Source organism: Cryptotermes secundus, unplaced genomic scaffold (assembly GCF_002891405.2).
Source record: "Cryptotermes secundus unplaced genomic scaffold, Csec_1.0 scaffold958, whole genome shotgun sequence".
Lineage (NCBI taxonomy): Eukaryota > Metazoa > Arthropoda > Insecta > Blattodea > Kalotermitidae > Cryptotermes > Cryptotermes secundus.
In genome coordinates this window covers 152630-165200 of record NW_019720583.1, presented here as the reverse complement: position 1 = coordinate 165200, position 12571 = coordinate 152630, and the positions used below count along the sequence as shown (strand labels likewise).

Sequence of the window (12571 nt, the reverse complement as noted above, 5' to 3'; positions counted from 1 at the left end):
TGGAACTTTGCCGAAAATTGGTTGAAAATACGTTCCACATCCAGGGATTTTTTTTTTTGTGGGGCGGGGGCAGATTTGTCTGAATCGTTGGAAACTGTTTTGGTCGATAGTTTTATCAGGATATCACGAACGTCACACGTATGAAGTTTACAATGCAGAAAATTCTGTGTAAGCATACTTCTTGCACAGCTCCGGCAGTTATCGTTAGGAATAACATTTTGTTTGATAAATTAACCAATTAAGTGTGCTAGACCAATGGATTAATGTCGTGGGAATTAGTATACAGCCCCATAACGTACCATTATTTGGTTGTCACAGAAACTGGAAACTAGGCGTTAAACTGAACAGGCTGTTAGTTTATATGAAGGTTGGGTTTGCAAGACTGTAATGTGGATGACTTGTTGGAAAAATGATAGAAATGATGACACCCAGAAGGAACCATACTGTGCATACAGGGCTTTCTTGATGGTACCGAAGTTTCATTATCTTCTTTTCACAGTAAATGTGTGTAGACATATAGATGGGATGAAGTTACTCATTAGAGATGTACAGTAATTTCTACCTATTAATTGCAGGAATAAGTGCACAGTGCATGAAATTTGAAGTAATTGTTTGAACTGTTGCAGTAAAGTGGTGTGCTTGTTTATAATCTTACTGGGTAACATAAAACATACTCTGTACGTGAATATTAGATGATCTTATGTCAACCAACACAACCTAATGGTTATTGAATCATGTTATTACACTAGAACATAAAGTGATTTTTGTTTGAATATTATGTGATGTGTAACTCTATTATGAAGTGTCAAATAAAATACAGAAGACATTTGCATGGGATTTGATTTTTTTTTACAGAAGTGCTATTCAAAATTTTGTTAATAAAGCAAGGACTGGCATGTTTAGACAGGAAACCAGAATGTTAGCCATTGAGTATTGACAGAAATTGGACAGTACTTGAATCTGGCTTAAATATTCACCTTGTAAGCCTGTTAAGCACATTGCACAAGAAAAAGGAATACCACTAAAAGCTTGCAAGGACCAAAATAGAATTACTGAAAAATTTGTTTTTAACAAAACCACAGTTAAATGTTCTGTGCAGTCAAGTGATCAGTGATTTTTGTAACTGGTGTCTTCAGTTACTTTACATGGTGGAATTGATCCCAAATTGGCATTTTTTCAAACAAGGCTTAATTTTATTTTGACATGTGTACACTAAACAACACTCATTGGAGCACAGAAAATACACATCTTATACACATTATTTCACTCCATGAAGTAAATGTTGATATTTAGTATGGCCTGAGTTTGAGGAGCTTTATGAATTCTGTATTTCATCCAGACAGCATTAATAAGTTGTCAGATGTGCTATCACAGTGTAATGCAGTCACAGATATTGAAAGACAAAGTATGTAACCATGGTGCTGAACCAGTTTGCGATTTTGGATTATGTGGAAATGTTAAGATCACATTATGAGGCTTCACAGATGCTCTGAATGCAGAATCTGTGGGGATGGGTAGGCATTAATAGATCACTCACTCACTCATGGAGATGAGCCCTTCTTGAGAAGCTGCCAATTGTGCAGCTACTTGAGAACTTCCCAGCATTTTATGGAACCTGAAGGTTCATTACCGTGTTCACAAGAGCCCTCTGGCCCATATCATGAGCCAAATCAATGCAATCTGTACCATCCCATCCTATCTCTCTCAGATCCATTTTAATATTGTCCACCCACCTTTGCAGTGGTCTTCTTCCTTCCGGCTTTCCCAGCAGTATCCTGTATGCTGGGCATTAATGGATATTTTAAATTATTGAAATATCAGCAGTTCATATTGTGTTTGTAGTCCTAATTCTGTATGTGGTGGGTGTCCACAAGTCTGAATGTAATGCCACAGGGGAATTATGTGAGAGCCTGCTGCAGATCACTTTGTCTGGCAGGAGGGACACAAGTTACTTGCATCATCTCTTCCCACACATTTTCAAACCACCAGTACAGACATCAAGTCCATAGGTCAACAGATCAAATCCAGCCCATGGCAGATGCCATGCACGCTCCCCATTGCTATGTACCCATTCCTTGTGCCTTTATAAAGTGTTCACATTCATGCTTACAAGTTCATATTTGGAAAAAGGGCAAACACGGAATCTGAAACCGTACACCGTGGTCTCCTGCGCAAGGCATATGAGGGATTTTCAAGGGGAGTATTCAAACCCAGCACCCATTGCAACCAGTTACTGTTATGTGAGCACAAAGCATTTTGATTTTATTCTCTCTTATCCAGTAGTGACCCATCTGCCAAAATTTTTTTATAATTATATGAAGGGGTTTAATGTTTGGTACTCAGACATGAAGAATTTTGTGCTGAAATCTTCTCACTTTTCACGTGGGTATTATATATGAACACTCATTTCTCTCTGTAACTCTCATATGTGTATAAATAATATATGTAATGTGTGTAATCGGTTTCCCCCGCCAGTCCTCATTCCACCAATTGCTCCACAATCACCCTCACCTATCATCTGGGGCTGGTACAATAGGCCAGAAGTAGCCACAGTACCAGGGACTTAGTCCCACCCACTAGCAATAAAAAAAAATACACCCTCCTGTCGACAGGGCAGTTAAACAGCCTTAGACTACACTGCATCATTCATATTGCCATAACTTATTTTCTAATGGACATAAATTATTCAGACTTTGTGTACATATTCATCAGGCTTGTTAGTAATTTTTTGGGGTGTGGTACCTCTCAGGGAATCCTTTATGAAGAGGGGTGTTGCAGAAAGAGAAAATGTATCTGGTTCCCTTCCACATCATATGAACACTGCAAATTTTGCAAGGTTTGGTTGGATACTTCTTTTCAGGCTCCACAGTTGTCTTCAGTTGGTGTTGCTCCAAGCCCCCCAACAATTTTCCTGGGTATTTTTGTGAGGGATTCGTGTAGATGGTGTTAGTTGGAGTTCTGGCTTTTCTTCAGTGTCTTATCTGTTTGGCATTCCGACCCAATATCTGGATGTTTCCAGCAGGCTTTTCTTATATTTCAGTATGCTTTCAGGGGTTTAGGCTTTGTAAACCCCGAGAGAATTGAAGAGGCCACTGTTTGGTTGCCACAGGATGACTTTCTTGCTCCATTTTACTGTTTTCCTTAGGATCATGTTCTGGGACAAGATATTAGTTGGACCTGACTACACCATCCATATATATTGAAGGATGTAGAAGGCTGTCCTTACTCCCCCCCCCCCTGGTTTCTGATGTTTTGAAGGCAGTCTAATGGATTGTGCTGACTGTCTGTCCTCATCCATAGGCAGCCTACCCATGGTATTATGCATCATTGTCCAGGGGAAATTTTGAAGCTGTCAACTAGATGCTCTAAAACAGGCCAAAGCACGTAGCAGTATAAAGATCCAAAATAAAAACTAAATATTTGTTGTGTTGACGGTGACATAACTTCCGTATATATCAAACTTTATAAAGCCTGGCTGCTTCATCATCAGTGTTCATATTATCACTGAAGTGCTGGAATTCCAAAATTTTTCCCCCCAGTAATTCCAACTCATTAGCTTTCCAACTACTGGAGTCTCAGTCATGGGGTTTGTGCTGCAGTAATCCCTAGGCCTGTCCTCTCATGTGCCTCATCAATATTATGGTAGGCACACATACTTTCATTTTGTCCATTATAATATCCCATTTTAGAGACTCGGATGATGTCTAATATTTGTTTATATTCTGGCTTTGGTATAAGTTTGACAGCTGTACAAAAATAGAAAACATGTCACCACAAAAGTGGTCAGTGGCCTGATATATCCCTCGATTTTGAGGTACATATGTAATGACCCTTACACCTTCACATACTTACTTACTCACTCATGGAGCTGAGCCCTTCTGGAGGAGCTGCCAATTCTGCAGCTACTCAAAATTTCCCAGCAGTTTATGGAACCCAAAGGTTCATTACCATGTTCATAAGAGCCCTCCACTGGTCCCTATCCTGAGCCAGATAAGTCCCATCCTCTCTATCTAAGATCCATTCTAATATTGTCCACCCACCTAGGCCCTGGTCTTCACTGTGGTCTCTTTCCTTCTGGCTTTCCCACCAATATCCTATACGTGTTCCTTGTCGCCCCCATTCGTGCTACATGACCTGCCCACCTCATCCTCCTTGACTTGATCATTCTAATTATATTTGGAGAAGAGTACAAGTTATGAAGCTCCTCATTATGCAGTTTTCTCCAACCTCCTGTCACTTCATCTCTCTTTGGTCCAAATATTCTCCTCAACACCCTGATCTCAAACACCCTCAGTCGATGTTCCTCCCTTAATATCAGAGACCAAGTTTCACACCCATACAGAACCACAGGCAAAATTATAGTTTTGTATATTCCAATTTTTATGTTTTTGGACAACAGACAAGAAGACAGAAGGTTCTGGACTGAATGGTTTTCCTGTACTCCCGCTAAATCTAACTTATATTTTAAGATTTTTTCTGCCACTGCCCTGAGCAAACCTGCCCTGTACAAACTTCATACATTCCAAGTGCCAAATCTTATATTTGTTTTCATTAGCTTAGGTCATTTATCCAAGGAATCCATCCAGGTCTGAGGCTTTGTGTTCATTTTTGTAACATAATGATTTTTTATGGCGAGTTGTTAGCCCCATGCCCAACCTCCAAGCGGGGGCCACCCATTGTCGGCTGTCCTTGACTGCTTATTCAATATATTTGCAGCTTCCCTCCAAAACTGGAGGGTGTCTCCTCCATCTGCAACCTGAGGACGCGCCATGCCATGGTGACAGGGACCCACCTAACACACCTTCACATGGTTCTAAATTTTTTATAGGGTCATCCTTTATAAACCCATTACTGATGTCCTTTCCCACCAAACTAACTATACTGATGTCACCATCACTGTCAGAATCACTGGAGTTGTTGAAAACATAGCCATTCTTTCTTATCCAATGATGAGCTTGAGCTGGTGATGTAGACAAATTTTTTCTTCTTGGCTACACCATCTTGTCACTGATTCATGGTGCATAAAAAGTTTCCTTTATTTATTTATTTATTCCATTGTAAAAATCCCTCCATCCAATCTAGGCTACAAATATGCCTGATGGATATAGAACCAGTTACAGACAAGTAACTAAAATATGTTTATTTTAAAAGTTGTTAGGTGTAATCAGTAATTTGGTGATTCCTTACCCATGTGTTGTACATCCCACACTTCTTTCTATCTTTGAACAGTGTGGGTAGTTTATTCTGCAAGAAGTATGTGATGTGTATCAAAATCCATTTTAATGGGAAAATGTTTTAGGATGCTTCTTAAAAAATGCTCTGTTGTGTTTTCTAAACCTCTAATAAACCAGCATAGAGGTGCTAAGAGCAGGGGATGCAGGAGGACACACAGTGTTGGCAGATAGATGTTTGATGTTTGGGTATGCATACAGTAACAACCTTGTCATAACGGTAGTGGATACAGCTGGGAACAGAATGTTAACAGATAGCCATGTTGTGCTCAGTGGGATGAATACTATGACAAATACATTCTGCATCAGTAGATACAGCAGTGTATAAAGCTCACATGATCAGATATCTGACAGCTATTAATATGGCCCTGATTACAAGGTTTTAGTATGAGGAGTTACTCGAGCTAGTTGCTCGCATTTAATTACCTAACCTATGTAAACAGGAGCATTACCTCCAATATCAAAGTAGTGGGTTTCAAATGGTAGGTGATTTAAGTGAATAGATATCCATTCCCTTCACTGTCATACTTGCCTTCTCCCACCGACTTCCTCTTGTCACTAGACTTGTACTTGCCTCTATTACATCCATGCAGACACAAGCAGTCATTAAGGGAGTCAAGTACTTGGACGGTGTCTTTGCTTTTCATTTATTATTTCAATGATACTCTATTTGCACTTTCTTGCTTGCTCAAAGATGCCATTAAAGTGTGATGAGGAAACACCTGTCAGATTATATATGAGACAAACTCCGTCTTAAGTGCAACAATTTAATTGTAGTTCTTTCTTCTTCCCTTCCTCCACACTACATGTTTCAGCCCTAAATGGCCATCATCAGGTGTGTATTCTTACATAGCTGCTACACTGCCCATAGTTCAAAATTTAAAATCACCAGTCTTTCCAATTGTATGTATGTATAAAATCTTTGTTAACCTTGTTAAATGCACACGTATTAAAGATAAGCAGCGACACACACACAGAGAGCCTACACAGAACAATACCTGAACAGTGATAAAACAAGAAGTGGCCGCTGCAGGACTATAGACATAGGGCGTGTACCCTGAGAAAATTTTAATTTTTAAAAATTTGGAAAAAGAAAAAGAACAGAAAATTTATAGACATTTTAATTTGAATTGAAGTTTTAAAAAAGTGCCAATTTTAGAAATCAAATTGATGCATGTAGGTTAACAAAGATTTTATACATACATACAATTGGAAAGACTGTTGATTTTAAATTTTAAACTACGGGCAGTGTAGCAGCTACGTAAGAATACACACCTGATGATGGCAATTTAGGGCCGAAACATGTAGTGTGGAGGAAGGGAAGAAGAAAGAACTACAATTAAATTGTTGCACTTAAGACGGAGTTTGTCTCATATATATTGTGTGAGTGTAACAGGATGCTTAAATATAATATTGTAAACCTGTCAGATTCTTTGAAGTACAGGGTGTCTGTCCAAAATAAAATATCTCAGAAAGCATTCATTATATACATTTGTGGGTTACACCATTACAAAGAGGGAACTATCAAAGTTTTTTCTGAGTCTATAACTGTCTCATTAAATTTCAATGTATGCTCCCTTGTGTGACATGACAAATATCCAGATGATATTCGACCTTGTTCCATGTTGCTGTAAGCATGTTTGATGTTACCATAGCCACATCGTCCCTTATGCGGGCTTTCAGGTTTTGAAGGTCATTGATAGGCAGTGTTCTTCACATACCCCCACAAGAAAAAATCCATTGAGAGTACATTTGGTGACCTAGGAGGCAAAGCGATTGGTTCACTCTGCTGATCGATCTCCCAGCCATCTCTCTGTCTAGGTGATTCCTAACATATTGGCAGAAATGTGGTGGTGCCGCATTTTGTTGGAGGATAGTTTGAGGTGGTAATTTGGGCAGCACGTCCAAGTATGAACGTCCTGTCACAATCTTTTCCAAAAAGAAAAACGGTCCAACTTGTCATGCATTAAGCTGCCCCACACGTTCACTTTGGGGCTGCCCCTCTCCAACTCACATGTGACTTGTGGATTTTGACTGCCCCAAATCCTGCAGTTGTGGTTGTTTACAACTCCATTGATATGGAACATTGCTTTGTCCGAGAAGCACACTTGGCAGGAGAAATTGGCTGATGCATCAGTTCTTTTTAGCATGTCTACAGCGTAGTTTGTGCGTGAAACTTGGTCACTCGGTTTTAGTGCATGAATCATTTGAATATTGTACGCTCTTGGGTGAAGCCTTTTGTGTAGGACATCATGCACTGTTGAACCTGGAATTTGTATGTAACTGCAAGCTAGCAGCATGAATTGATTTGTGCAGACTTCACTGGAATGCCTCTCTAATGCGATTGACTTTTCTTCAGAGGTCTGTGCCTTTCCAGGAGATTTTACACGCAACAGACTACCTATAGTCCTCAGTTTGCTGTCCCAGAACCAAATGCTTTTCCATGTAGGAGGCTGACATCCATATTGTGTTCTAAACAATGCTGGATAGCTATAAAGAGATTACAACTCTTCTAGCCACAACACGCATTGAACCTGTTCCTGTGGTGTCAGCATCGTTATTGATCTCACCCAAGGTCACTACCTAGGGCATGCTTGTAAGCCGGGCATGAAGAAAACTTTCAAAGTTTTCCCTTCTGATGACATAAACCAAATACGCGTATGACAATTAGTTTCTGAGATATACATTTTTTATTTTGGAAACCATCCGGACATTCTGTATATGGCAAACAAGAATGTTTGTGGGATTTATCTCATGCCCAGTGTAAAAACAAACAAGTAAGGGAAGCTGTATTGTTGAAAATTTTGGAGAAAATTGGAAGAGGTGAAACAAAAAATTAAAAACCTTCATTGACTTATTCTCAAGAATTACCGAAGAAATCTGGCTAACACCAAAATGGTTTGCTGCAGTGCATGACTTCATAAAAACTGTTGAAGTGAAGAGGAAAGCTCAAAACATTTAGGTAAGTGAATTTTTTATTATTTATTTTTAAGGTAGTGTTACATGATAGAGATTTGGACATTTTCAGTACAATTCCTTTTACTAGACCTATGCTGAGCTTAGAATGCTATTTTATTCTGCGAAGGAACTGCTCCTTTGTTTGCAAAGTAATGCTTGTATTGACCTTGAACATAATTGCTTGCATGTAGAGATGGTTACTTCCACCATGATGTACACTAGAAAGTACCATAGTTTCAGACCTCTGTATTCTTGAAATTATGTCACTTCTGTTAAGGTCCTGTTCACCCACAGAACCTTGTGGTTGTTTGGTACTTACTGAAGTACACATTAACCAATTTTGGAAGGCACTTGCTATTTGAATCACAAGCAGTAGGTTGCCAAATATGCGGAATTTGCTTGTCAAAATCCCTTAACCATTTTTGACTGCACATCTGGCTTGTGATAGTTTATAGTTGAAAAGTTTTTCTTTGGAACTCAGCTGAGTGCATGAATACAGTTTCATTAAGTACATTTTCAATGGAAATGTGTTGTGTGCCCATCTCGTAGCAAATTGTCTTTAAAGTAAAAAACATTAATATGTGTAGTTGTGAAAAATGCCACAATTAGAAGTCCCCCCCCATTATACAGGAAACTCTACTTGTGGTCAGCTGTTGTCATCAGAATGATGCTGTTTGATTCTTTATAACTGTAAAATATGCTGCCGCATTGATCAGCTGCCTGTTCAGCACATTTTGCTTGTACCATGCCATAGTATCTAGGAAATCTTCTGTTAATTTTCTTTCTGTTTCTTCCCATGTAACAGGAACCTCAGAACGAAGCAGAAAACAGTGTATGGTTTTGCTTTAAGAATGATAATCTCTCAATTTTAGTTTCATAATGACAACCATTTTTATTGCTCAGGCCAATTCAGTGTATGGTTAAGACACTGAGGATGCTGGGGAAGGAAACCTCGTCAGACACAGTGAGGAGATTGCTATGTCAGCAGACACAGCAGTCGATTGTTAGAATGTCTCAGTCATCCAGCAAAAAGAACACAGCTGCAAAGGAAGAAAGTGCTCTTCCCCTGAAAGTGAAGTGTTGAAGGTTAAATGTTTTACCTGCAGCAATATGTTGAAGAAGTTACATGAAGTGGTTTATGAGCTGGATATTGACAGTGAATTTGAACTTTTTAGGAAATGTGTAACGGCGCAGTTAAAGAAATTAGCCACAGAACAATGTTAACCTGTTGTAGATTAAAGGATTTTCAGAGGTAGATGTCACCGAGCTTATCAATTTTCCAATCACTTTTAGATTATTCACCTTATTTGCAGCGTTTCTTCAACTCACCAGTGGTTGACATACCACCACCTGCATCCAGGAACTCTAAACCATATTGAAGATCTCCACATGATGTTCATATAGAGGCCTTGTCAAGTGCTATGTCTTATTATCAAAATGATATCTTATACCTGTCGTTAGCTTTGCACATGGCCCAGCTCTGCAATATGTTACATTTTTAGTACCAAATGTGTATCTGTTATGTGTGTCAAGACTGTAATATGTATTAATTTTGTATCTCCAATAAAATAATTGTAACATGGATACATTAAAGGAAACAGATACAAAAAGAGGATTGCCAAATGAATGTTACAGAATGATCAAGACCTTGCTATATTATGGTCCCTTGGGCTTTGTAAATTGCATCACATACTTCTGGCAGAATTTTGAAATATGAAAACAATACTGCAGACTTCTGTTACTGTTGCCTATAGTTAGATATTTTGCTTCCAGTTTTGTTTTACAAGGTATAGCATCTCCTAAAACTGAGGGTTAAATGCTTGATAGGATATACAGTGTGGCAGTAGTCCTTGGAAAATAATTTTTGCCAGGTTTTGATGTTATCTGGCCCACTTTGCAGTGGTGATGGAAGCAGTCCATCACAATTCTGTATTATCTGTTAAATAGTGATGCTGTAACAGCCTTCTTAATGACATCTGTTCATTCAAACCAACATCACCAAAGTAGCTCCACCAAGGTAAACAAAAGTATTCATATGGTGGTAAGTCCAGTATGGCAGCACCTCCCAACCAGAGGCATTCAGTAGCTTTGCACATCACAGTGACAGTGCAGATGTTGCATTGTTCTGATTCATCATTGAACCATTGTCTGCCAGGCCTCACCACAGAACTGCCTGTGGAAAGTGCCAAGGCTACTTGGGAGTAAATGAAGCCACAGTACTTTCACAGATTTCTTTCAAATGATCACAAATGTAGGTAACACTTAATGCCATATGCAGGCTGAATGTGAAATTTGCTGACGGACTTTTTAGGGGAGTTCCATGTATGAAAACAAGAAAACAAGTTCATGGAAGTATGAGTCCAAAAATGCTTTCTTTACAAGTTACAGCACTGAAAGGACACATTTACAAGAAGGGCTCAGAAGTTCCACCATGAGACTTCATGCTTGGCCACATTTTGTCATGGACTGTCAAACCCAATCAAAGATCTCAGGATAGTTGCATACAGTCTGACAGGCATTTTCAGTGTGCTGGTGAAGTGTCTGTGTTGTGAACAGGAGCTAAATGCACAAAAGCTTTCAAGTACCATCACAGGTAGAAGTTGAGAGGATTCAAATCAGAGAGCGTAGGGGCACATAGTGAGCACTTCTTTACATATCCATCAGTTATGAAATGTATTGCACAACATCTGATATGTGCTGGGGCACCATCTTGCATCAACCATATGCATTCCCTGACTGCCAGTGGTGCATCTTCTAGTATATCGGACAAACTATTTAACAGGAGATCTTGGTAGTGGTCACCTGTTAGCCGAGGTGGCAAAATGTGGGTCTACCAGTCTCCAACAGTACCTGCTCAAACATTAGTGCTGAGTTTGGTCCAAGAAAAGACTGCAAAATAAAAGTCTTATTGTTCCAGTATGTGTTATAGCATTGAAGTCTTGCTGTAAGGGCTGGATTAAGGCATGATTAAGTGCTCAGCTTTGTCCTTCATCTGCAACATTTTCGAGCAAGCTAGACACATTATGACTGTATAAGCTGTCCCAGTAGAAGTGGGTGCCTGTGGTTGGTACAGGCCAGGCTGAATATCTTTGAGTATCAGATCCCTTCTCTCTTGCTGTAGTGGAGTACCTATCAAAGTTTCAGTAATTTATTTTAACCTCCATTCAAGCTGCTGCTCATTTTTCTCTTCTGATATACACTTTCAGAATTTCTTATTATTGTTTAAACCCTCAAAAAGAGACAAATGATAGAAAGTATCTGAACTCAGTCCTACATGCTATTCCTTGGCCTTCCACAACTGGAGCTTAATGTGTGGCTTTGGCTTTTGGGACTAAGCTGCATAAAATGCTGAGGGGTTTGCAACACTTGGCAAATCTTCCAGTTCTCATCTTCAGGGTTAATTAATTTTGGAGGGGCTCACGTATAGTTCTAGCATTAGGCAATATGTTTGAGGTGAAGCTGTGATTAGATGAATACAGGATTGTTTGAACTTTTTTTTTTCTGCGTACCTTGACCCAGGTTCACCTGTTGCCAGAACATTTTCATCATCTCTTTTTCATTAATCACATGATCACTGAAATGTGTTTCATCACCTCTGTTCGTTTACCACATGAATGCTTCCTACTGGGTAGCATCGCACTCTTCTGTTCCTCCCGTCACGGCTTCATCTCTGTCTCATTGCCTGATGCAAGCATTATACAAGAGGTATCAAAGCCTCTTCTTGCTGAGGTGAATCTATTCAATCTGTGGATGATGTGAGAGTCCAGCAGTCCTGACTGTGAAGTTAATGGGATCAGGAATGTGATATCATGGTTCAGAAGTTCTGTGGTGGATTTATATGAAAGATTGTTTAAACCATAACAATTCCATTTACAGTAGATTGCCGATTATCTGAATTGACTAGTGGCAATGGTGATTCGTATCATCATCATCATCATCAGTAATCTGTCAAGACGACAGGTCCACAGTCTCTTCCAAAACAATTCCTCCATTTAATGCGATCTAGAGCTTTCTCCTTCAAATGATAGTATCCTCTTCTGTCCCCAAGGTCATCCAGCATCTTCTTATGTCTTCTTCCTCGTCTTCTTGTCACTTCTATCCGCCCCTCTATCTTTCCTTCGATAACTTCTTTTAGAAGGCAGTTTCTGCGTAAAACATGACCAATCCAATTAGCCTTCCGTTTTCTTATTTCATGTAGGATATTCCTCTGCTCACTGACTCTAATTAACACTTTGATTCGTATAACTGGATTCAATTCTTATCCATGAAAAACATTATTATTACACTATAATAATGTACTGTACAGATGTTTCTGATCTACTGCCCTAAGTGTCCATGTTTCAGCCCCATACAGAGCTATGCTCCAAATGTAGCATTTCACT

General features: G+C 39.3%; 1 protein-coding gene across 2 annotated transcripts in view; it reads left to right on the top strand.

Annotated features, from left to right (window-relative positions):
• Positions 1 to 12571, top strand: part of LOC111869914 (host cell factor) — a 162496-nt gene that overhangs the window by 893 nt on the left and 149032 nt on the right. The gene's annotated exons all lie outside the window — the stretch shown is intronic.